We start from the raw sequence: 24,602 nt of genomic DNA, 5'->3' as shown, positions 1-24,602 counted from the left end.
GAAAGCACCTCTCTTCATTTTCGTACTCGTATATTCGTAAAACTGTCTGGTTGTTTCGATAATTGAGGAAAGAGGGTGTAGTATTCGCCACGTTCTTCTTGAGTCAGATGTAGCTTATTCACATGCTTTCCACGTCGTTTAATAGCAAAAGCCTAAAGGCAAGACTCGTCTCTACACACAGAAGCGTCGTGGCATCCATTCCGCCTAAACATGACGAAGGAGATCGGAGTCTGTGATCAAGCTGTCGGCCGATGTTATCAGATGACCTCTGACACTGTCATCTGGCGACCGTTGTCGAAGCCTCTCTCAGCGCTGCCTTCCGTGTGGAGAGCTAGCACATGCTACACATCTATACGCCTTCGCCCAGCATGACGCAACAATTAAAGACTCAAAAGCACTTTTGTTTGAGAAATCTCCTCGCCTCGCACACTTTCAATGCGACGAAATTTATTCACAGTGTAGTGTGTATGAATAAACCATTACCCGTTTTAATTCTGCTGCTCCATATTTTCTAATATATTACTTATTTATTGAAAGCATCTCGTCTCGTTCGCACATGATGACTCGTTTATCGTGACACCTTTTAAAACTAGGTAGTACTGACAGAGCAGTTTTTATCAGAATTTCTTTGGTAGCCTTGACGTCCAGTTCTCGTCAACAAAAAGTCGTGTATGGAGTGAGTGCCATCGAAGAAATTACACCAGAAAACAGTTTCCTCGTTTCACGTAGGAGCATTTCAACGTGAATTATTCCTCACATTCAAGATGACGAACGGGCTCTGTTGAGGGCATTTTTTACACCACACCACTATGGTCCGCGACAGTGTATACTTAATTGGCAAAGGCGAGGAACTGTGAGCATTTCAACTTCGTGCGACTCTTGCACTAAGTGGGTAACGATGGGGGAAAGAGAAAGGAAAGTCGATCACGGTTAAACGCCCCATCGAGGACGTGGTCATTAGAGACGAAGTAAGAGCTCAGATTGTGTCGGATTGATAAAGAAACTGGCTATACCCTTTCAAACGAAAGAGCCTAGTATTCTCCTTAATCGATTTAAGACAATCATAGAAAACCTAAATCAAGATGGCCAGACTGGAATGAACCTCCGTATGTAATTTCATAAAAAAATAATAGTTTAGCTGTAATTAAAATAATTCTTAAGCAAAAGCCAATGTGAGCCCGTAATATGTATGTTAATTTCTCTCTTATTTTTTATCTGCTTTGTAACGACCGAAAGAACGATACAAAATATGAATTACACTAATACAAATAAATTACAACCTATGATGAAAGACTATCTTAATTAAAAAGAAAAGTTATCTGTAACTCGACAGTGTCCACATCGTCACGAATTAGTTGACATGACACATTTTTTATCTCAAAATGGTCTCTTCCGTCCTTTCGCATATTGAAGCATTATTGTAATATTAAGGAACTACTATGTAAGTATGGGAATATGGCAGTGGGAGTAGACACATACAGAAATCCAATTAACAAATCATTCCACGCTACATATAAATCAATCAAATTATGCATTATATAAAAAACTTACGTTAGTGTAAGAAGGCAACTGCAAGTTTCAGTAAGGGTGCAATATCGTAATTTCTTAATTTTTGCAGCTTTGTAACTGCGGTCACTAAGTCGAGATTGTAAGAAAACTTACGATGAAGTAGTTAAAATTTCCCGTTTTGCGGTCTGGCAGCTTGTGGATCGATAACGGAAGAGGTAAAAACCTGACGAACTATCCAGATCTCCAGCAAGATTGCAACCGACAGCAACGGCAGCTCAACAACATAAAGCAAGCAAGTTAACGCTTAGCTCGCAAGCCACTGCTGCACTTTCTCCACTCTCATTGCCACAGTGATTGCCAACACAACAAAATTCACAACATAAAATATGCGATGCGATAGTATATTCTGCATGAAATGAGCTTCCTAGAATGTAAATCATAAATCTGGTAACCCACTGTTATATCTTAAGTCCGACTCATTACGATTATTTAATGGAAATGACAATAAAATATCAACTGCATTTAGAATAATAATTCTGTGTCAATCTATGAAGTAGATAGATGATCATGTAACTGCCAAATGTATCTACAGTGCTGCGATCACTCGGTCATAACAGCGGCAGGAAGAATACGCTTCCACAGCTGATACTTTTTTAAGATGGCTCCCACTTGGGAAGGTCGCTCTTCAAAGACGCGGTGGCGCCAGTCGCCTGCAGTTGCTGACACACTGACTCTTGACTGAAGTACCTACAGTACAGACCAGTGAACTTTATTCCCATTTCTGTAATCAATATTTGGGTGTAAAACGTAGTTACAAATAATATCCTGATGTACTGACTATAACCTGAACACCAGAAATAGAGGGCATGTAGGATCATTTGGAGACCCCTCCTTTTCAGCAGCTCCCGTAACTATTTTTGGTTTTCTGTCTTCAGCGTACTGCAAACTTTAAAGCTTATTCAGAAAAAGTTATACGCTTTTCTCAAAATCGCCATACGCCACACAGTAAACAATTCTTATCCAACCTAGCCGTCCGAGCTGCTGCCTCATCTCTAATGATCTCGTTCTCGATTGAACATTAGTTCACCCCCTATCGTCCTTTATTCCCCTTATCATCTACATTGCCAAGATTCGCAGAAAGTTTAAGTTGTGTATACAGTAGAGGTGAGGTGTAAAATCGTCCTCAACAAAGCTAATCTTTTTTCGTGAATGAGGTGAATATTCACGTCAAAGCGATCCTACCTAAAATGAGAACACTATTTTCTAAGAGTATTTCGTCGATGGCACTCACCACACAGACTGCACAAATCTTTCAAGCTGCCTCTGCTGCCTTCGCCCCTCCATTACATACGAAGAGAGCGAAATGTCACAAATGTTAAAACATTTTTCGTTTTACGCTGCTTTTTCCAACGCTTAAACAAAGCTCCTCAACACCTTCAAAAATGTAACTTTCAATAAGTTACTGCAAGAACAATACTAAAACTTCAAGTAAAAATGACAAAAGGCAAATATACTTATAGCAGTCTGCGTGACAACAAGCCAAACAATATACTCACAAACTTCTGCATCAACCCACTTATTTTAGGTTAGTTTAGCACGTAACAGTGGACTACATTCATCAAGCCATATGCTGTGCGAGCAATGGTCACAACGTTGTTGCCTACGCAATTACATCAGATAAAAATACATTTAAAAAATTAAACCATGTCTCGGCTGTTCGTTTGCATTGCACGATGTTTACCACTAGACCACCAACAATACGTCACCGTGACAGCTCAAGTGGAAAGCAACACTTCCAGCAGAAACTATCACATCCAACAGTGTTGCTAGTTCGAGCAGATGGCCTTCATATGATTTTAGTGATTACAGAATGAAGTCAAATGTAGGCAATAGGAAGCCGAGTCTCCTGGTGAATGTATTGAACAGCTGCATTCAACCTCCAGGAAGTTAGAATTCTCACCCAGTGCAGCGCATCCTCCGTTACGAGAAAAACATAATCTGGCCAAATGTAGAGTTCTGTGGTGTGTTGGGTTGATGGAAGCCTGGTATGCCTACAATTTGGTTTCGATTTCCATTCCAGGCGACTATTTTTACAGGTGGAACAGACCCCTCTTCATTCTGGTACAGCCAAGTCAAAAACGTAGGGTTGCGCAATGGTAAAAAATGCACGTTAAACATAATGTCCCTTTAAAACATAATATCCCTTCCCTACTAGCTGGAGATGAGTCAGTTTAAGTTGGGCCATGAAAGAGGCAAAAATCGCACCAAGTAGAAAGCCTGTTGATTGCAACCTTTCTTATACTAAAAATTTAATGAGCCAAGTTGCTGGTGATAAAGACTTGGATAGTTAACATCTCTTTGTGTGTAATCAATGACGACGATATATGTGGAGTTTGCCTCTCAATCAGCACAGAGCTTTTTGTCATGTTATTTCTAGTTCAAACACGCGTACATCTCGCTACTAGTGAAATAAATCGATGTCTGTCATCTGTTCGTGGTTAGAAAATAACGGTGATAGGTGCCGGTTTCGAACCCTGGTATAGCAAATAAAAAATTTTAAAAAACCGTCTCGTCAGTGCAGCTTCAAACATATCGCCATCGATGAAAAAAATTCGGTATCTAACATCTGTGTATGCTAAATTACCAATCCGATTACGTGTTAGGTTCGAATCCCCGTCCAACACAAAACTTTTTGTGACTTCATTTCAAGTTTAAACATACGTGGACTTTGTTACTTAAGACTGAAACCATAATTAACATCTTTTATGGTTAGTTAACGGCGATAGTAGTTGCTGGATTGGAGTCCTAGTGCATTACTAATATTTTAGTCGTGTAATTCCAAATTGGAGCATTGGCTATAGATGCTGAGTTTGAATCAATATCCAAAACAAACAGATGAGCATGTACTTTGAAGTCGAAACATGCACATAGACCTTCGAACCGCAGTACAGTGAAATTACTAGTGAGCCGTTGTTGATGTAGACGTTTCCACGGTGTCTGGCGCTATTAACAGCGGTTTCTAACAAGTCATTTCATTCAACAGTTATTGTAAAATCATTTACAAAGCGAACGACGGGTAATATGTGGTTGGGAAACTGGAACAGACGATAATACTTCGAATTATCATAGAACTTTGTATGTCCAGATATTGTTGCAAAATCTCTTATGCAGAAAAAAGAATAAGTTTTGGCTAGGGGTTACAGAATGATTTATGTGGTAGATTTATAAGTATTCGTTGTCTCAGATGCTAGTGAGAGTGGCAACATTTCTGAAATATCAGATTTTGTAATAAATTTGCGTTTACAAGCGTCAAGGGTTGTCTCGTGTATAACAACGTGTCATTCTAAAAGTAAAGACAATTTGTTTCTCTGGACATTTTTATAGAAAACAATTAAAGAAAACTTATTTTAAAACACATTTTGATATCATAGCTATTATGCTACGTAATCGCCGTTCAAGTTTAAACCTTTATTGTATCGCTCCACAAGCTCGTTTTTCAGTTCGTTGTTATTTCCTTAGTGCTCTCCCCCAAAAAAACATTCAAACTGGGAAAACGATGATAATCGCACGAGGCAAAGTACGGGCTATACGGCGGATGTTCAAAAATTTCCGAGTGCCGAGGCAAATGCTGGGTCACTGCGAGCGAGCGTTATCGTGAAGAAGCACAATGGTCCAATTCACCAATAACATTTTGATAAAGCACTGAACGCGAAATTTCAGAAAGCACGAGCTCAATCCATCAATAGTCAAACGTCTAGCATTTTGAATTTTTTCTTCAATTAGTCAGTCTCATCTAATTGTTCTTTATCGCGAATATTCATTTGTCCGCCATTAAACAGGATGCGCTGTTTTGTAGTTTCATTCGTCAAATTTCCATGAACTTGTTTCAATTTCTCTCTAAACTTCCATAGGACGGACTTCTTTTGTATTTAGTAAACATATTACATTACAAACGTCACACTTCGCGGGATCGTCAATTCTGTGAAAGATTTAAAAATCGAGCAAATAAATAGCAAACAACCGTCACGGCTCGTTTGTAGCGTCATACTGGCGACAACGATCAGGAAGGTCTACGTCACAGCGTGTGAAGAGAATTGAGCGACTCATCGGATCAAAGTGTTCTTTACTTTTAGAATGACACTGGTACCTTGCCAAGACAAGTAAATCAATACATGCGGCCACGGTTACTTTTAACAGCGGGTACCTGGCTGGGAGTACAGAAGCGCTTCGCTTCTTGCTGCACGAGTATGTGTAACGAGATGCGCGGCCGGAGGAGTAGCGCGCCGCCACAGCCGGACAGAGAGCGGGCTCCTGGGTGGGAGGAGGATGGGGGGCCTGCAGACAATAGTGCGTCCGCTTCCTCGGCGGACCAGCCAGCCCGGCAGCCTCGGCTGCGCCGGAAGGAATAACTCCGCCGCCGGCGGCAGCCAGGAAATGCATCTCCCTCGTACAGCCGCACCGTCCCACACCACTCCCTGCGTCCCCTGACAGATTTAAGGGCTCGCTCAAAGCCGCTCCGCCTTTACGTCTCTCGTAAGTGAACACCACCTCGCTGGCTGAGGCATCGCCCTTCGCGAAACAGGACGGACCATTCTTGGCCATTTATATCGTGTACGCTGCAACTCTTCTCTGCCGAAAAAGTCGCGCGAAAGAAATCTTCCAACTAGCAGAGTTGCAATTGCTCAGTTAAGGCGCGCTCTCATTTTCTGGAGTTCACGTTTGTTTGTGGGCTTTTCAAATCCAGAATAAGCCTACGGCATTCTCGGTGCCCTGTATAGCTCTAAATAATTGTGCACTGTAGAGTATTTCTAGGAAAACCTCATCGGCAGTCTCCCGTAACTTCTTCAATCTTTCAGATCTAAATCTTATGGTGTGTGACGGGGGTCCTTGGTTACCGCTTGGAACGTTCCATGGTCTCGTCCTTGTGGTGGCACTGGTGTCGCACAAAGTTTCACTCGTCGACGCGGCCGGAACCCGAGCGCTCTTTGGCGCGCGAGACAAATTACGCGACTGACCGGGTCGTTGATTAATCAAGACCCGAATTAGTTCCCAGTAGAACAACATCTCAGAAAAGAGTCTTAATAAGGATTGGCAGCCTCACTTTGATCCATGACACAGGGTTAAACTTGGCACTGCCCCCAAAGCCAATGATCCATACCCATGCCCTCTGAGTGCAATCAAGAAGATTCTGAGGTTTGACCACTGGGCTGGAAGATGTACACCGCTAGCAGTTCATACAGCGCCCCAACTGTCTCCCAGCACCTCCCAACGATAATCACCAAGAACAAAACAATAATGACGTCTCAAAGTGGAGGTGAGAAGCCACACAAAACGTCACACTTTAAGTTTCCACAAAAACAAATGTAATAAATCAAAAGCACCAGTTTGCATTTGTTCTACAATTGTATTTGTAGAACAAAAGCAAACTGGTGCTTTTCATTTATTATAATGTTGTTCTACGAAGAACCGACGGAAGATTCTGTGAACATGACAAAACAAATGTAATTTACGATATAAATTAGAGCTAGCCAAGTCTTTCTCTTCAATCAAGTCTCATCTTGAGCTAGCTAATGACAACACGACCTCATATCGGCGTCTTCCTGCCAACCACGTGCGCACACTCTAAACTACACACCCGCCTAGCTGGAGAGAGTCCACGACTCCAGCAGCCAGGCGGGACGCTGATCAGGTCCCGGATTTCGCTAGCTACCAGAGCCAGTTCACAACACTGTTCTCATATCAATGCTTCCCCTAGAAGTATAATGCAAGCAAGCATTTCCACTCGATGTATTTTTCCGCTATTAATGCTCCTCTGGAAAGTGCTGTTTTCTACCAAAACTTTACGTAATACTGCATTACTTCCACCTGTCTTCATAGTAAACTTACTAGCGCTCAATCCTGTTTACTATACCACGACTAAAACCCACTCATACGGATTAGTGGAAGGGCCAACCCACCTGCTCGACACCGGACAAGGACTACATCCATAGGATGCCGTGAATATCTAACTGCCAAGAGGGAGATCCCACCAGATGCCTGGCAATCGTGCTACTCACCGTCACTCGTCTTCCGGTTCCAACGACGAACTGTGGCCAGGAAGAACGACTGTTAGTAACCATATGTTTCAAATGAAAACTCGCGGATTTTACGTGCTAGGTTTTTTCACAAGATACATGTAGGGAGAGAGCAACACGTTCGTTGACTCTTCTGGGAACACTTCGGAATTTTAATAGTAAACCACACAATGGCTACAGCCCCTCTCTTCTACCATCTGTAATGTGAGATGCATTAGGATTTCTGGAAAGGTTCATGCTTACCAAATGAAATCGTTGCGATATGTGCTGCTCTTCTCACGGTCTTCTACACTTCCTGTATCAATCATACCAAATATGTGTTCCAGTCAGAGGAGCAATACGCAAGTTTTGGTCGAGCGACGGTTTTCTAGGTCATATCCTTAGTGTTTTTTGTCGTTGTGCCATATCTCCTACAATATCTTCAGAGGCCAATACTTTTTATATGTCGCGTAGTAGTACAAGATTCAACACACAATGGTTCTTATAAACGTGTCGAAAAATAGAAATCCAGAAATAAGAGTGGAAAATATACCCGACAAGGGTAAAGACGTGCCAAACCGTCGCAAAGTACGCTATAACATGACTCACTTTCACGATATATGTACAACTGACAACTGCATGTTGAGGGTAGAACGAAAGTTGGCGAGTAACAGAACTAGTAAAGGGCAGAAATGTCCCACTTCGTCGAGCTGCATCGAACTACTATTTATTGGACGAAAAACGATGCATTCAGGTGAAACTCATACGAAGTAAGCCAGATGGTTAAATGTGCCATCCTCCCTTTAATAACTGCACGTTCAGGTTTAGAAAAAGATGGTTAAAAGTTTCGAAGCGCACCAATGACAATTATTTGCTGTTAGGCATTCGAAGAAATAAGACTAGGATCCATTATACATGTTCTACCGTTGCTGAACGGGAATATTATCCTAACCGTGTACAATGACTTGATCAGGACGTCGTGTTTTACAGCTCAGAGACTTCGTCCACCGTCCCCAGGGCGCTGCCAGCAGATCTGTGAAAAGTATGGCATCCGCATTCGGGGCTCACTGGTCACTTTGGAATGATGAAAGTATAGAACTGGTACCACCAGGCCGCGACATTTCATCGCTCAAGTAAGCCATTGCAGAGAATTGATGTGTACGTTCCAGTCGTTCGTATGGCATCATCGCAGCAGTAAGCAGACACATAAAGGCGTGACAGGGTGCCAATATAGAGATATCGTGTTGGGAGGTTCCCACGACCACATCGGCAATGAAGTTGCTCAGTTCGGTGGGGGAACAGTGCAGCCTCTCCAATGTCCCTACGAGGCAGGGCTGGTCAGTCAGAGACAGCTAACACATGTAAAAAGTGATCGTGAAAAGATATTAAGCGACGGCCACTGGACACGAGTGTCAAGCGTTGCCAATGACAATCTGTTTCAAATCCGATACGAATGGCGGCTTTCATCTATTTTGTATCACAAGCAATATACGAATGAAGACGGCGAAGGGAACTGCACGCAGCTGACATTAGGAGATAGATACTCCGTAAAACATCATTGCTCACAGCAGCAGCACAAAAAAAGATAAGAAGTATTCAGTGGACCAAGCAACACAGGAACTAAAGTTGCTAACTGAAGACATGTAGTGTGGTACGACGAGTCACTATTTTGCCCGTATTCACATGATGCAAGAAGTCGAGAGCACCGAAAGCCTGATGAGGTGTTTAACCTGCGGTGTGTGGAGGGTTTGTTGAGGCCATATCTGTTTCTATGATACTTCGAAAGTGTTTTTTGTGCCGTGACTTCGGGCACTCATTCTAATTATTTTGAACATGAACGAGGATATTTATTTCAACTTTCTAGGTGACTAAGTTTTGCCATTTCTTCTGCGTTTGCACGAGCAGTGTGCTACGCACAAACCCATCTTCCAAGCTGACAATAGCCTTATTCACATGTCTTCAGGTATACTGTACCTGACCAAAAACATCCAGACAGTCCTGTACATCGCGGAACTGACCACAAGATGTTACGAGAGCGGACCCGCCAGCATAAAAGGAGACGGGTAGTGCTGTGTTGTCCGTAAAGAAGCAGTAGGCCCAACAGAAGCGGTCGATATGGAGATCTCGGTGACTTCGAACGTGGGCTAGCCACTGGATGTCGTACGAGTAACAAACCCACCAGGGACATTTCAACCCTTCTAAAGCTGCCCGAGTCGACTGTTGGTGATGGGATTGTGACGCGGAAACGCGAAGGAACAGCCGCCGCTAAACCAAGACCTGGCAGACCTGCCGGTGACCGTCGGGTTTTGCGGAGGGTGGTTGTAAAAATAGCACGAAATCAGTGCAAGGAATCACAGGTGGCTACCAGAGTGCTATGAGCAGTCCAGCTAGCACACTGGCCGCGTGTAGGGAGTGAGAAACAATGGAGTACAATGATCGAGCAGAGCAGCTCTTCATAAGCCACACATTTCTATAGTCAGTACTAAGAGCCGCTTGAAGTTGAGTGAAGGGGGACGCCACTGAACAGTGGATGACTGGATACGAGTTATTTGAAGTGATGAAGCACGCTATACCCTGTGGCAAACCGACGGAAGGGTTTGGGTTAGGCGAATGCATGGAGGCCATTATCTGCCACCACGTGTAATGCCAAGAGTGAAGTACGGAGGATGTCGTGTTACAGTGTGAGGGTGTCACCTATTTCTTGCTTTCTTGCAGAGAAAGAGGAGTATACCGAAATAGTACCTCTTTCGAATTCCCTGCATTCTTCATATTATGTATGTGGTTTTAAATAAGTAGCTGAACCTCTTTTTCACGGACATTTTTTACGCTTCTGCAGTTTCAACATTTTGTTGACGTAGGATCGGCAATCTTTTTATTTCATGAAGAGTTTGATTCTGACTTGCATATTGATCATATGCATATTATAACATGTGTCGATCTTTACTGTGTGATGCATGCATTGCAAATTTTAGATGGTTGTCATTACGATCAGGCACTTTCAGTGCCGCCACAGGGTTGAGAATGGGCTTGTCGGTTCGAAACCAGTCGCCAAAATATACAGTATGTACTGCAGCTGTGACTGATTTGCAATAAACTCTTTATTTTACTTTTCGCAATATCAGCGTCCATTTCACTGAAATAATTCCAACTCTCATTTCTCTTTACCTTCATTATAATTAATCTTCAGGGTCAGGAGTGGGGGTTAATCTAAATTGTCTCAAACAAAGGGGTAACTGAACAACACACAGAAGGCTACATTTAGACTGACTCCAGAGAGTGTTCAGACCTCATCACCTGAAAGCCTCTTGTGTATTTTTTTCACTCTCCACTTGAAAGATACTCTGCTCTATTACGGAAACTACTTAGGAAATTTTACTAATGCTTCCCACAGTGGACACGGAGTGCGCACAAAATAACTTGAGACGTACCTGCGCAGATGGAGGGGTAGGGTGGAGGTGCAATTCGACAGTGGAAAGCTATGGACAAACGCACATCTAGCGTAACTTGTAAGGTACAGCTATCGAGTCTGCTAACGATCCTGTTAACAGGTTATGTCAGTATGACCAATAATTCGACAAATTTACAGGTTCATAGTGAATAGTTTCTCACTAGAGTACCGAAAAACAAATTAGTCGCATGAACAAAGGACGGACCAAAGTAAAACGCGACCGATCACGGACTATAAATTGCGTGTCAGTCCGCTGGCAACATGTTCGCCAATATCAACTAAAAATAAAATTACTTTCTTCTTTTATCAAGTCTCTGCAATGTAGTGAAGTTTTAGGAAGTACTGGAGCTACGTTTTCCTCCTCCTCCTTTATTATCTTCATCATGCTATTCGAATAGCCAGCAGTTGCTGCAACCTTTTGCTTCGTCTTTTAACTGGAATTTAATGGCAGTAAAGATTATCAGACGTGTTTGATTAGGAAGAAGAACTTCCCCTGCAGCTATGGTGCGCGAAGACTGCTGAAACGTGCTATGTATTGAAAAGAGAGCTATAAAAAATGAGGGACCACCGCTTCGTAACAGTGGGACGGAATAGCCCAGCGCTCACGACGAGAAGGCGTTTCTGCGCGCGTGCCACGTTATTCTGCGCGATCTCTTCCTGAGCCTATCTGCAAATCGGCAATTCTTTAGGGTGCGCTGAGTCAGCTCGGGAGACAGCAACATCCCTCAGCTACGTGAGGTATTCTGTTGGCAACACTACTGCTGCTCCTATTTGAAGTCTGATTTTCGAAGTTTGGTGTTCAATAGCTGAGGTTTCGCCTGAAGTAAAACCTCCGTCTACAAAGTATCGGAATGGAAAGTACAATTTACATCGAAAGCTGCAACTCTCGGAGACGGAGAAGACGCTCCGTTACAAACCTAATGTGAATGCAGTTATTTCAAACCGTCTGCGTTCAGTCAACGTCGTTCCCGAAATGAAGCAGCAGGTAAAAGAAGGAAAGAGGCTGGGAACGTCGGGACGTGAAAAACAATCAGAGCTTGTCCGGGGGGGCGGGGGGGGGGGGGGGGCGGTAATCCGCGCGAGCGTCGAGTCCCGGCAGGAGTGTCGGCGCAGAGATAGCGCCGCCGCGCCGCCCGCAACCAATTAAAGTAGGCTGGCGCGCGGCTAATTGCTCGCAGCGCCGAGAGCCGAGGGCGATCCCCGCTTACCGCCGCCGTAGCCTGCAACCCGGAGAACTGCCCAGGCGTACACCGTCTGGCTCTACGACTCCGCGCCGAATGCGTTTACACGGGCCGTATTTTACGGCAATGTTTGGCCGCAGTAGCAATGCCGTCAACATTGCTGCAATAGATGGCAATACTTCGTATGTTCGGACCATATCTACCTCGTTCTTTCTCTTTAAATGTTCCACTCTAACTCTCAGCCTTCCTTTCTTTTCCTCATCACGCCGGCAGCGCTGCAGTCCCAAGTCAAGTAATCTGGGCGGTTAAACAATACTATCTCGCTTCCAGCAACTCGATGTGACATGGACTCAACAAGTCGTTGGAAGTACCCTGCAGAAAGACTGAGCCATGCTACCTCCACAATCGTCCATAATTACAAAAGTGTTGCCAGTGCAGGATTTTGTACACGAACTGACCTCTCGACCATCCCCCACAAATTTTTGATGGGATTCATATCGCGCATCTGCGTCATCAAGTCATTCGCTCGAATTGTCCGGAATGTTCTCCAAACCCGCATGGCTCAACGTCATCCATAAAAATTCCATTGTTGTTTGGGAACAGAAAGTACATGAATTGCTGCAAATTGTCTCCAAGTAGCAGAACATAACAATTTCCAGTCAATAACTGGTTCAGTTCGACCAGAGGACCCAGTCCATTGCATGCAAACACAGTCCACATCATTATGGAGCCACCACCAGCTTGCGTTGTGCCTCGTTGACAACTTAGGTCCATAGGTTCGTGGGAGTCTCCAACCCTACCATGAGCTCTTAACAACTGAAATCGGGTCTCATATGACCAGGTCAAGGTTTTCCAGTCATCTCGAGTCCAATCGACGTAGCCACCAGTCCAGGAAAGGTGCTATAGGCGATGCTGTGCTGTTAGCAAAGGCACTCGCGTCGGTCGTCTGCTGCAACAGCCCATTAACGCGAACTTTCGCCGCACTGTGCTAACGAGTATGTTCGTCCTACGCCCCATATTAATTTTTGCGGTTATTTTAGGTAGTGTTGCTCGTCTGTTAGCACTTACAGCCCTACGCAAACGCCGCTGCTATCGGTCGCTAAGTGAAGCCCGCTGGCCACTACTTGTCTGTTGTAAGAGGTAGGGCCTGTCCGGAGTTTCTCCAGAGACGTTTTCACCCTGGAATTTCTTTGACTGGAGCAGAATTGTGTTTAGCGATGAGTCTGCTACGAATTGAGCCCTGCTGCCTAGCGAAGCGATAAGGGAGGCGGCAGCAGCGTCCATGGATAGGTTCAGAGTCGCACCTGAAAGGTGGATCCACCTACGCTAATGGTGGATCTACAACACAGCACATTAGGTCTGCATCCAGCATGCACTAAGCCTGGGAATATTGTTTGAGAGGATCCACCTGTGCAAAAGCCAGGATAATGGGTGTGCAAAAAATTCCTGGATAAAGTTCTGAATAGTTACACCCCTGTATGACATGAGGTATCGCCCAAAAGGCGAATTAACGAGCACTACGTATGGGAATACTTTTCAGGTTGGATCCAGCATGCAGTACATTGAGGAGTATTGTTGGGCTGGATCCAGCATGCAGTGCATCCAGGTACATTGTTTGGGGCTGATCCACCTGCAAAAAGCTTGGAGTAATGTTTGGGGTGGATCCAGCCATACAAAAAAATATTCTGGGATAATGTTCGGTGTGGATCACAAAATCATTATACAGATGGTAATCAGTCAGGAGCAGCTGTAATGAACAGATATTGGAGAGGGAGAGACATCACATATGCCGTAATAGTGGAAGGAGGGAGGAAGTTGGACCCCTACTGGAAGCCAACACATGAAATATTGTATATGTGTTTACAACAGAATAACGTCAACGCTACTCCTATAGCAATCTATCTACATGCATTTGGGTGTTTTACAGTTGGTACTGGCACTTAGTGTTAACATTTGGAGCAATAAGTAGACACTCTGGCTTGGTTGGGACTCTGTATCAAAATTGGATGGTATACACCTGGATATGTAACCAATATGTGCACGTATACATTTGTACATTAACATATGGAATATGGAAAAAATTGACAAATATCGAAAAATGTGGAAAATGACAAAAATTCGGTAAAAAATCTGAAAACAAGGCCAAATTGTTGCAAGAGATCTCTTGGATACTTTCCTAGAAAGCTACAAGAATGAGTAATTTATTAGAATCATAACACTATGTGCCTCCAATTGATGGAAATCTGCACTAAAGTGTGTGTGTGTGTGTTGTGGAGAGAGAGAGAGAGAGAGAGAGAGAGAGAGAGAGAGAGAGAGAGAGAGAGAGATGTAGACCCCTTGGAATATATAGTTATTTATACAGACGTGACACAATAGACATACTCAGAAAAAACAAAATCATTATACAGATGGTAATGTCAGGAGCAGCTGTAATGAACAGATATTGGAGAGGGAGAGTTATCACATATGCCGTAATAGTGGAACAATGGTGCATTCTTGAGAGACAAGACGAAATTGTTATCTCCAACTTGTTATGTGAGAGTGAGGAAATGGCTGTGTTATTTTATTCTGAATGCTGCTACAATCCATTCATCATAAGAATAAACCTGGTGTTGTTACGCTCTTGGAAGTACGTCCTACTTATGTATTAGATATCTTATTACTACATTACGTTAAATAAAACTTTAAGATATTCCAATGTATTAATAGCCATCAACGTTTTCCTTAATCACGCTTTAGCCACGTAGTTTTATTTAAAAAATCGTGTGCAGTCACAACCTCTGCAGCGTTGTGCTATGATTGTCGCGCTGTTAATGCGCAGTATGAAAATGGCTGAGGTTGCTTTCTGTTCCGTAGTGAAACATGCAGGTGGAACACGATTAAAAAGGGCCAAGAAATAGGCTGTTCTTCTTGTTTTTCATTATTTTACACGGAGATAATCGGCTTTGAATCTTTCCCAGCGTTGTGTATAATGCAGTTGATAAACAAACTCACACTGAACTACAGCGCAGTCGGTAGTGCAATGGAATGTAAAGCAAATGCGGTTATTCGTGCGTTTGTTCAAATTTCCCCAGTATCATTTTTTTCTTCTCGTTCAATTTGAAATACCTACATCTCGTAATTATGAAACTCATCATCATTTTTTATGAATAATGCACGTCTTCTTATTTCTAATTCCATAATGGACGCGAAATTCCTTTTTCCATTTCAAATACAAATTCTTAATTATCGATGTTTTATGAAAGACTGTTCACAGAAGTTGTTTACATTAAGAAAACATAATTTAATTTTTAAGGCAAAAATGAAAAGCCAAATCCTCTTTATTTGGACTACGTCCATCGTTTTATAACACAGAGGTAGATAAGTATCGTAGAAACATGAATAAAAAATCATGTTCACAGCATGGAGCACATCATACAAATGCTGCATTTTTACATTTGCTGCAGTGGGATTCAATTGGCAACGGGAAGTTCAGGATCGGAAGAAATGGAAGATCTTACTGGGATGCTTTGTTACACGCCGACTCAAAGAGGCCATATCATTATGTGATAGAACTGGTTGTTGATGATGATGATGATGGTGGTGGTGGTGGTGGTGGTGGTGACTGTACCATTACAATATGAACCCAACAGAACTGATCTGGAGCCAAGCTGCAGCATTTGGAGCGAGAAGTAACAGGACTGTTAAGCTGCCAGACCTACTGGAACTAACGCACGCAGCTTTTTCATACGTCATTGCCGAGCGCTGGCGGGATACAGAACGGCTCGTCATAAAAGAAAAAGAGAAAATGCTGCGACTGGTTGGCTTCTTGGATTTCCAGAATTGAAATGTATTTATTGAATTCGGACAAGGAAAGAACTAAGAAATTACCAGACGACTGACTGTAAGTAACAGCTTCAGTGGCTTCAATATTTAACTATACGGCGAAATCCTTGAATACTCTCTTACGTTACACAAAGCTTATGCAGAAAAATTGCCCTGTGGTTAAGTCGGGAATTTTCATCATTCTTGTTTTTATTTACAATAGTACGTTGGTTAAAAACGATAACGTGTTGCGGTTTTCGTCTAGTCGTCTAAGGAACGTAATGTGGGAGAATTTGCAGTGTATTATTTCATGATGCTTAAAAATTAAATGAGATTCGAAGCTGTATTTCTCTCTGCTAGTCTTGTTTTACGTGTGAACTGCAACTGGCCACGTCACTGCAGGCTAGCTGCATCAGCTGACAGGCCAGTGCCAAGTTAAATGCACCGGTAAAGCTGTTGTCCCGTATTATCGCTGCTAAGTCGATGTACGCGTAACGTACAGCACAAAACGTACCCTTATTATCGTACTTGCCAGTACTCGCGGCAGCTTGGCTGCAGTCCCACGTGAAACTGAAATCCAATGAGGTTCCAGCAAACGCGGAAGAAGAATATATACTGCAATGTTTACCTAATGTTTATGCTTATGCTTATGAGGAACGAATTATAGTTGCAATTCAATTCATATGTATTTGGAATCGGAAAAAGATATTTGGATGCTACGTAAAGTGGTATGATTTCAGAAGCGAAACACACTGATTACATACTGACATTACTGTAGACGAAATCATGATAATGTTGCTGATAGGTGACAAAACGGGACTCTGTGGGCGACATGGATAGCATAATTTTTGTCTACATGACTTAGATTAGCTCCTGGTACTATTGGTTGCAGTTGTCAAATTTTCAACACCCTTCATCCTGCACCTTAAACTTTTTTTTTTTTCAATTGTTCTCTCCGACAGCGTCAGTTGTGGGAAATTTACTGCTTTCAACACACAAAACATTGACTGTTTTGGCGGAAGGTGAATGCGCATTGGCAATTGATTGTGTAAGACGTCATCAGTGCAGATAATGCTTTGTATCTCCACGTTATGGTGCTATGTGCTAGGTTACTCTCTGCTGAATCGTCAGGGGCAACTAGAAAGCTATATATCTGCCTATCTGCGATCTCCTGTGTCCATCCTCTGTTTAAGTTTTTACCATCATATGTCATTATAATTAAAAAAAATAAGCAATTACTCTCTTGCTAGAACGTGTTCTAGGTGTCTACAAACTGAATTCCCTTCATTGGTAGGCTTTTGAGTAACGTCATGCGTACAGGAAGAAATCACATCCACCCTACCCCGCCGGCCGCCGAGGCCGAGCGGTTCTAGACGCTTCAGTCCGGAACCACGCGGCTGCTACGGTCGCAGGTTCGAACCTTGCCTCGGGCATGGATGTATGTTATGTCCTTAGGTTAGTTAGGTTTAACTAGTTCTAAGCCTAGGGGACTGATGACCTCAGATGTTAAGTCCCATAGTGCGTAGAGCCATTTGAACCACCCTACCCCTTGGCCTTGGGTATTCACTTTGCACCACCAAACATGTAAAATAACCGAATGTACGTACATAAACACTTAGAAGATATAACCGAAAGTGCAGTCATCCTGAGTATTTATCTAGATGTTTTATATAAATCATACCTGTTTGACCTGTAGGGGTGTACTGCGAAATATTATCTATCTACATTTTAATTATTTAGCAGGGAAATCGATTACGGAAACTCAAGTGGTTTGTGTGTGCCTGTATAAAAAAAAATATATTCTGAGCCGTTTGCTGCTATTACGGAGAGTGCATAAGCACTGGACTGAGGACTTAAGTCTAGATTGTGTGTATTGTTTTATCAAAATATACGTCTTAGTTAATATTATTGTAGCTGGGTACCAGTAGTGTGTGTTTTTCCTACTAAACAATCTAATTTTTCTTAATAAGACTTTATACGTAAATCCATAAGCTTACAGACATGTAATAAAAACAATATTAGAACGTTTTTGTTCATACACGTTCCTCTGGCTGCTTAGCATTTCGACAGGTGATACGATGGTAGCCTTATCAAAATAGCCACTGGCGATTACAGACATTATCGCTAATGTGTTGTGGGCATTGCTCACACACTGCTTCTTAACAGTCCGTGATTCCCGCCTCTATATTAGTTTGTACTGGATGAAATTCACGCCGCTACTTGGAGCCAATGAGATGGCTCTTCTTCCGGGACTGTCAAGAGGGGTGGTGAATATCACTGTCAACCTACATTCCAGGTCTGTCTTCCTCAGGCCCTGGGTCAGTAGCGTCGATGCAGACGCACAGTATCTCGTCACAAATATGTTGTGACTGTACTGTTCTCGGGTATGTGTAGCCTGTTTTTCCCGCAGTCATTATGCATGTGTTGTCTGCAATTTGAATCACGCTGGTGATCTCTAACGTCGCCTTTTTTTACTCTGCAGTGTGATAGGTATTGTGACGTCCGTGATTCACGGACTTTGAAGAGTTTGTTTTTGCTGCATTGTGGAGACTGCTCTGTCTCATTTGCGTGTGGCGAGGATGTAAATACTTCCCATTATTTCCGCATCTATGTAAGAGTCTTATAATGAAGTTGTACAGTATTAATATTGTGAGAGTTAGAGAGCTTCATATTCTGCCTGGGAGCTCTGGCGGATCTTGTCCACAGTCAGCATTCTTGGACCATCATATTTACGTATCTTACACCATAGTCACATACTGCAATGTGCTAGCTGTCCAGCCTGTGTCTTTGGAATTCTATGGATCAGTCAAAATTACTTTAATAGCGATGGCTCTATTCGGATTTTCCTGTAGTTAACATACGAGACTTACAATAATGTCACGTACACTAATAACACTGAAGCGTTTAATTGGTTTCCATATCATGATTATAATTGTGTGTCTTCATTCAACCTAAGAGTGTAGTCTGGATGAAAATGGAGACGCCAACACTAGTTTTAAAAGCATGATGGCTGGAGGAGGAGGGGATACATGTCTCTGATTGGTCCAGAGAGAAAGAGTGAAGGTGAGGAAAGTGCTTGTTGATTAAAGTGTCAGCAACATTTACACGCAAAGGTACTCACTGATTTTCTCTGGTGAGCATGTAAGTGTCTGCAGTTACGAATGGTATGCATAGGTGGTATGCCCTCTCCGTGAACGACTGTCTTTCGTACACGACATGTTCTCCACCATGCCTACCACGTCTGGCACTGCGTTGGACAGAGATATGGAGCTCTCACATTCACAACATATCAGTTTTTGATATTTCCACTGGTAAGTTGTGTTCTGTTTGTCATTATTACTCCGGGTGGGAGATTCCTCGGGCAGAATCGATATAGCAGCTGTGTCAGCCACCACACCTGAGTTGATTACCCCTATAATTATCCATTTTTCTCAGCCACTGCTAGCGCAGAGTACACAGCTACAACCCACAGATCTGCATTCGAAGGGTGGGCTATACTGCATGCGACATGCTTCTCACAGAGGGTTGTTACAGTTAGTGGTCGACTATTTCTAGGTGTGTATTCTGTAAAGCAGTGATACACATACATTATCTTTAGTTGGAAGCATCAGAATTTTAGTATGATGTGACACAATGTTGTCATTAGTGGTGGTTTGACAGGAGTTTTTATCTACCACAGTGTGATATTTATTATGTACAAAATATCTTTGGTTAGACATTGGTAGTACTGATAGAGTTTGCTATGGCATCATTTATATGGTGTGACATCATTATTTTTACCAATGTGTTCCTTTTCAAATTGTAACACACACACACACACACACACACACACACACACCAGTATTGGAGCGGTGGCTTAGCAATAATAAATAAATCGGGGTCCAACCTGCACTGTGGCTGGCTTAGAGTACCATGATATCAACCCAACAAGACTCAATGTGATGTGTCGTTTGTGTGACGTATGACACGATGACGCAACACCGTAACGTGACACTGGTGCCTCGAATGATGAAATGTTAATTTGTTATTAACAAACAGGCCTTCAGTGACGATTTGTTATTAACAAATTGACAGCTTACAGCCACTTCCTGTGGTACCCACTCATGTGTCCTGTTGATAAAAGGTGGTGGTCTAGAAAGGTGCTTCAGTAGCTGTGATAAGTAAGTCGTGAATATACGTCACTGTAATTGCCTAAGAGCATTAAGACATCGACGTGATGATAGGAACAGTGGGTCACTTCCAGATCTCCAAACCACTCTTGCTGAGGAATGGGATCGACTGCCAAGGGTTGGGTTGGGTTCTTTGGGGAAGGAGACCAGACAGCGAGGTCATCGGTCTCATCGGATTAGGAAAGGACGGGAAAGGAAGTCGGCCGTGCCCTTTCAAAGGAACCATCACGGCATTTGCCTGGAGCGATTTAGGGAAATCACGGAAAACCTAAATCAAGATGGCCGAACGCGGGATTGAACGATCGACTGCCAAGAGAGCTCTTGAACCATCTCATAGAGAGCATGCCACATCACTGTGCAGCATGTGTGGCTATTAGGGGTAACCATATCCCCAATTAACAGCGTCTTTTGCTGTGGAAGAGATTTCCCTGTCATGTCACCTTCTTACAAATGTGTATCTTACCTCTCAGATCTTCTCTAACATAGTGTTTGGCGAATGTCTTGTGACTGAGCTGCATTTTGTTTAGTAGTTCGTCTGACATCCTGATGAGGAAAGATGTCATCTTTTCTTGATTATGCTTAACTTTTGGGCACCAGTGTATTTACGGTGATGGTTCAAATGGCTCTGAGCACTATGGGACTCAACTGCTGAGGTCATTAGTCCCCTAGAACTTAGAACTAGTTAAACCTAACTAACCTAAAGACATCACAAACATCCATGCCCGAGGCAGGATTCGAACCTGCGACCGTAGCGGTCTTGCGGTTCCAGACTGCAGCGCCTTTAACCGCACAGCCACTTCGGCCGGCATTTACGGTGATGTAACGCTCAATAAAGTGGGCTCTTGTATCTCGCATTTATGTTTCAAGTTTTATTTATAATAAGATGCATTGACATTTTTACTGTCATACTCAGATGGAAAGTATCCAGATACACCTATACAATGCAGAACTGACCATTAGAGTCATGAGAGGTGGATCCGCCAGTATAAAAGGAGGTGGGAAATATTCGGTTGCCAGCAGAGAGGCAGTAATAGCACAGTATATCAGTCGGGACAGCTCAGTGACTTCAAAAGTCGACTAGTCATTGGATGTCACTTGAGCAATAAATCCATCACAGATATTTCATTTTTCGCCAGCTTGGCCATGCCTTGCTTGTGATTTCTGGTCCCTCCGGCACTGTCAAGCGACACCGGAACCAGATCCGTCTGTGCCGTCTTCGGTTTTCTGCCGCTGGTTCTTTTCCGGCAGAATTGGATGCTTCGCGGCTACCGCCGCCACAGCCCACGAGTCCAGCGACGGCGCCTCAGCCCTGCCTGCGCCGCCGGTCCGGTCTGCTGCGCCGGGCGGGCGCCTCTCGTCGCCGCCATGGCCCCATCTCCGGCTGTCGTCGCCGTCGTGTTCCTCCGCGGTGCCGGAGCCGATGGACTCTGAGGCCGACGTCACGCCGCCGCCGCCTTCACCCATGGAAGTTGTTGCTCCGCCTTTTCGTCTAAGCATACCCAGTGGCGGTGCGCGTCCCGGGCAGGTTTTGCAAGGGGCGTTTTCCTCGCCCCCTCGCGAGAAATTTGGGGACGCGGGAGGGCAGCACGTCCCGGCAGTTCAGCTGTCCGCTCCCTCAATTGCGCCGCCCCTGGGTCCCTCCCCCTGCCGTCGGAAGCCCTATTCCATAACGGTGTGTCGTTTCAGGGGGGGAAGGATGTGGCGTTATGATACCACAGCATATGTGCATGCTCTCATAAGTTGCCACTACGAGAGAAGACTAACTAAGCTGAGCACAGCGCCCTCTGGCCAACGCTGTGGAGCTCAGCAAATGCCGTCTTGATTTCTGGCCCCATTTCATCGAGAGCAGACGGCCTGGAAATATCGCTTCTACTACCGAGTGGGCTAGCTTGCTATTGAGACTTTGTATTAGTTACGTTCAGTTTAAGTTTGGACAGCAACAAGTATTTGTTAGTTTTGAGATTATACAGAAGAAGCATCCTAACTTCACAGGATTAGACACTATGGCTTCACACCTATGTGCTCATACTAGCCAAAGTTATGTATGCATTTGATATTTACTTGTGTTTTTGACTCTATTAAAAGTGTTAAAGTTACATGCAGTACCGAAGTACTTCACCTCTCCTGCTCCTAGTCGCTTCCTTCACTCTCGGCCTATATTACAAAAGCAGTTCACAGGAGCAGACCCACGTGCCACGTATCCAGGCGGGATACAAAACCCACACTTCCGTAATCCAGAATAAGAGATGTTTAAGGCTGTGTACAGAGTGACGCCACTGGTCAGCAGATAACTGGAAACGAGTGATTTGAAGTGGTGAACTAGGCTGTACGTCGTGCAATCCTACGGACGGGCTTGGGTTCGGTGAATTCCTGGAGAACGTTACTTTCCATCATGTGCCATGTCAACAGTGAAGTATGGTGAAGGTGGTGTTACTGTACGGGGGTGTTTTTCATGGTCAGGTTGTAGTCTCTAAATTGCACTTAAGAAAATGCGAAAGGATACAAACACATCTTACACCATTGTGTACTGCACACATTAGAGGAACAGTTAGGAGATGATGATTGATTGCTTCAGCTTGACAATGCACTCTGCCTCCTGACATGGACCGGCCTGCCCTGAGTCCCAACCTGATTCTAATGGAAAACCTTTGGAATGGGGTAGAACGTCGTCTTCGCTCCAGACTCCAAGCGTCCAGTATCACTAACTTCTTTGATTTCGTCTCCTGATAAAGAATAGGCTGCCATTTCTCTACAGATATTCAGAGACGTCGCTGGAAGTGTCCCTAGCTGACTTCCAGCTGCCGTAAAGGCGAAGGGTCGACACATCCCAATTAAATGTCCACTAACAGGTGTCCAGATACATTTGATCGAACAGTGTCTGTATTAAGAGTATATCCACATCCTTTCATTATTATTTTTACCAACATATGTCGTGTGCTTTCACATATTTCGTTATTAGATCAACATGATGATGATGATGATGATGATCTATCAATAAAGTTAGTACTAAACAAAGATTTATTGACAAAGTAGCTTTCGGCTGTTCAAAGATGTAATTATTGAACCATCTGAGAACTTTGGTGCATACCTGTAAGACAGTTCAAGTGCTTAGTTTTAAAAGTTATAGTATCAATGAAAATAAAAGAAGAGCTAAATGACATATTTTTTTCCATTCTTCTTCGATGGTTAAGGAATGCACTGATGAGTTCAAGTTTGATTGTGCATCCACTGAAGATGATGACCACTCTGGGTGTACAGCATTATATAGAGCTAATGAAATCACGGCAACAATGCAGAATTTTTACCGAAACAAGATATGCGAAATCGTTATATTCTAAAGATTTTGATATGTCGTGCACTACATTTTACACGAAGTTGAAATTTTTCACGTATGTTTGGCCTTGTCTAAAGGCAATTACATGGATTTCTCCCGAGTGTGGTACCAGTACATCGAAAGGGAAATCCTCGTTAAATGCGAGAGTCTATGTATTAATCGAAACACTGGATGAAAGGGAAAAGCTCCGCCTATACGAAAATCACAACAACAATTTACAGGTATTCTCATGTTGTAGTGCTCACAGGAACTATCATAGTGGAGTTTTACACTTCACTACTAATTAGATGGTCACTGTCTGCTTCGTTGGTACTTTCGTCATAATAACCGCAGCTACTAGGAAATCTCCTAATACAAGGGACTCGTATCCGAGAGGGCGGCGGTTTAAATCGCAGAGGCTGGAATTCAGGTCAAATGTGGGGATGGTCCCTTTCGAATGGATACAGCGGATTTCCTTTCTCGTCTGAGTTTGTGTTCTGTCTCTAATAACCGTGCCGATGCTACATAACCCCTCCCTCCCCCCTTTCTTCGTAACTTCTACTTTCAAGCCACCACATATAATGCCACCGCAAAGTATAGGATTCATGGGAAAAAATTGTCTTCTAAATACAGTGGTGTATGAAAAATAACCCCCTCCCATAAACCATGACCCTTGCCGTTGACGGGGAGGCTTGCGTGCCTCAGCGATACAGATAGCCGTACCGTAGGTGCAACCACAACTGAGGGGTATCTGTTGAGAGGCCAGACAAACGTGTGGTTCCTGAAGAGGGGTAGCAGCCTTTTCAGTAGTAGCAGGGGCAACAGTGTGGATGATTGATCTGGCCTTGTAACAATAACCAAAACGGCCTTGGTGTGCTGCCTATTGCAAACGGCTGAAACCAAGGGGAAACTACAGCCGTAATTTTTCCCGAGGGCATGCAGCTTTACTATATGATTAAATGATGATGGCGTCCTCTTGGATAAAATATTCCGGAGGTAAAATAGTCCTCCATTCGAATCTCCGGGCGGGGACTACTCAAGAGGACGTCATTATCAGAAGAAAGAAAACTGGCGAACTACGGATCGGAGCGTGGAATGTCAGATCCCTTAATCGGGCAGGTAGCT

At 43.5% G+C, this 24,602-nt stretch overlaps 1 protein-coding gene across 1 annotated transcript in view; it reads right to left on the bottom strand.

Moving 5' to 3' along the window:
- The window catches only part of LOC124615605 (E3 ubiquitin-protein ligase mib1), a 617,197-nt gene that overhangs the window by 441,052 nt on the left and 151,543 nt on the right, over positions 1-24,602 (bottom strand). The gene's annotated exons all lie outside the window — the stretch shown is intronic.

This window comes from Schistocerca americana, chromosome 5 (genome assembly GCF_021461395.2).
Source record: "Schistocerca americana isolate TAMUIC-IGC-003095 chromosome 5, iqSchAmer2.1, whole genome shotgun sequence".
Lineage (NCBI taxonomy): Eukaryota > Metazoa > Arthropoda > Insecta > Orthoptera > Acrididae > Schistocerca > Schistocerca americana.
Note: the sequence above shows the minus strand (reverse complement) of the source record. Positions and strands in the feature narration are given on the sequence as shown.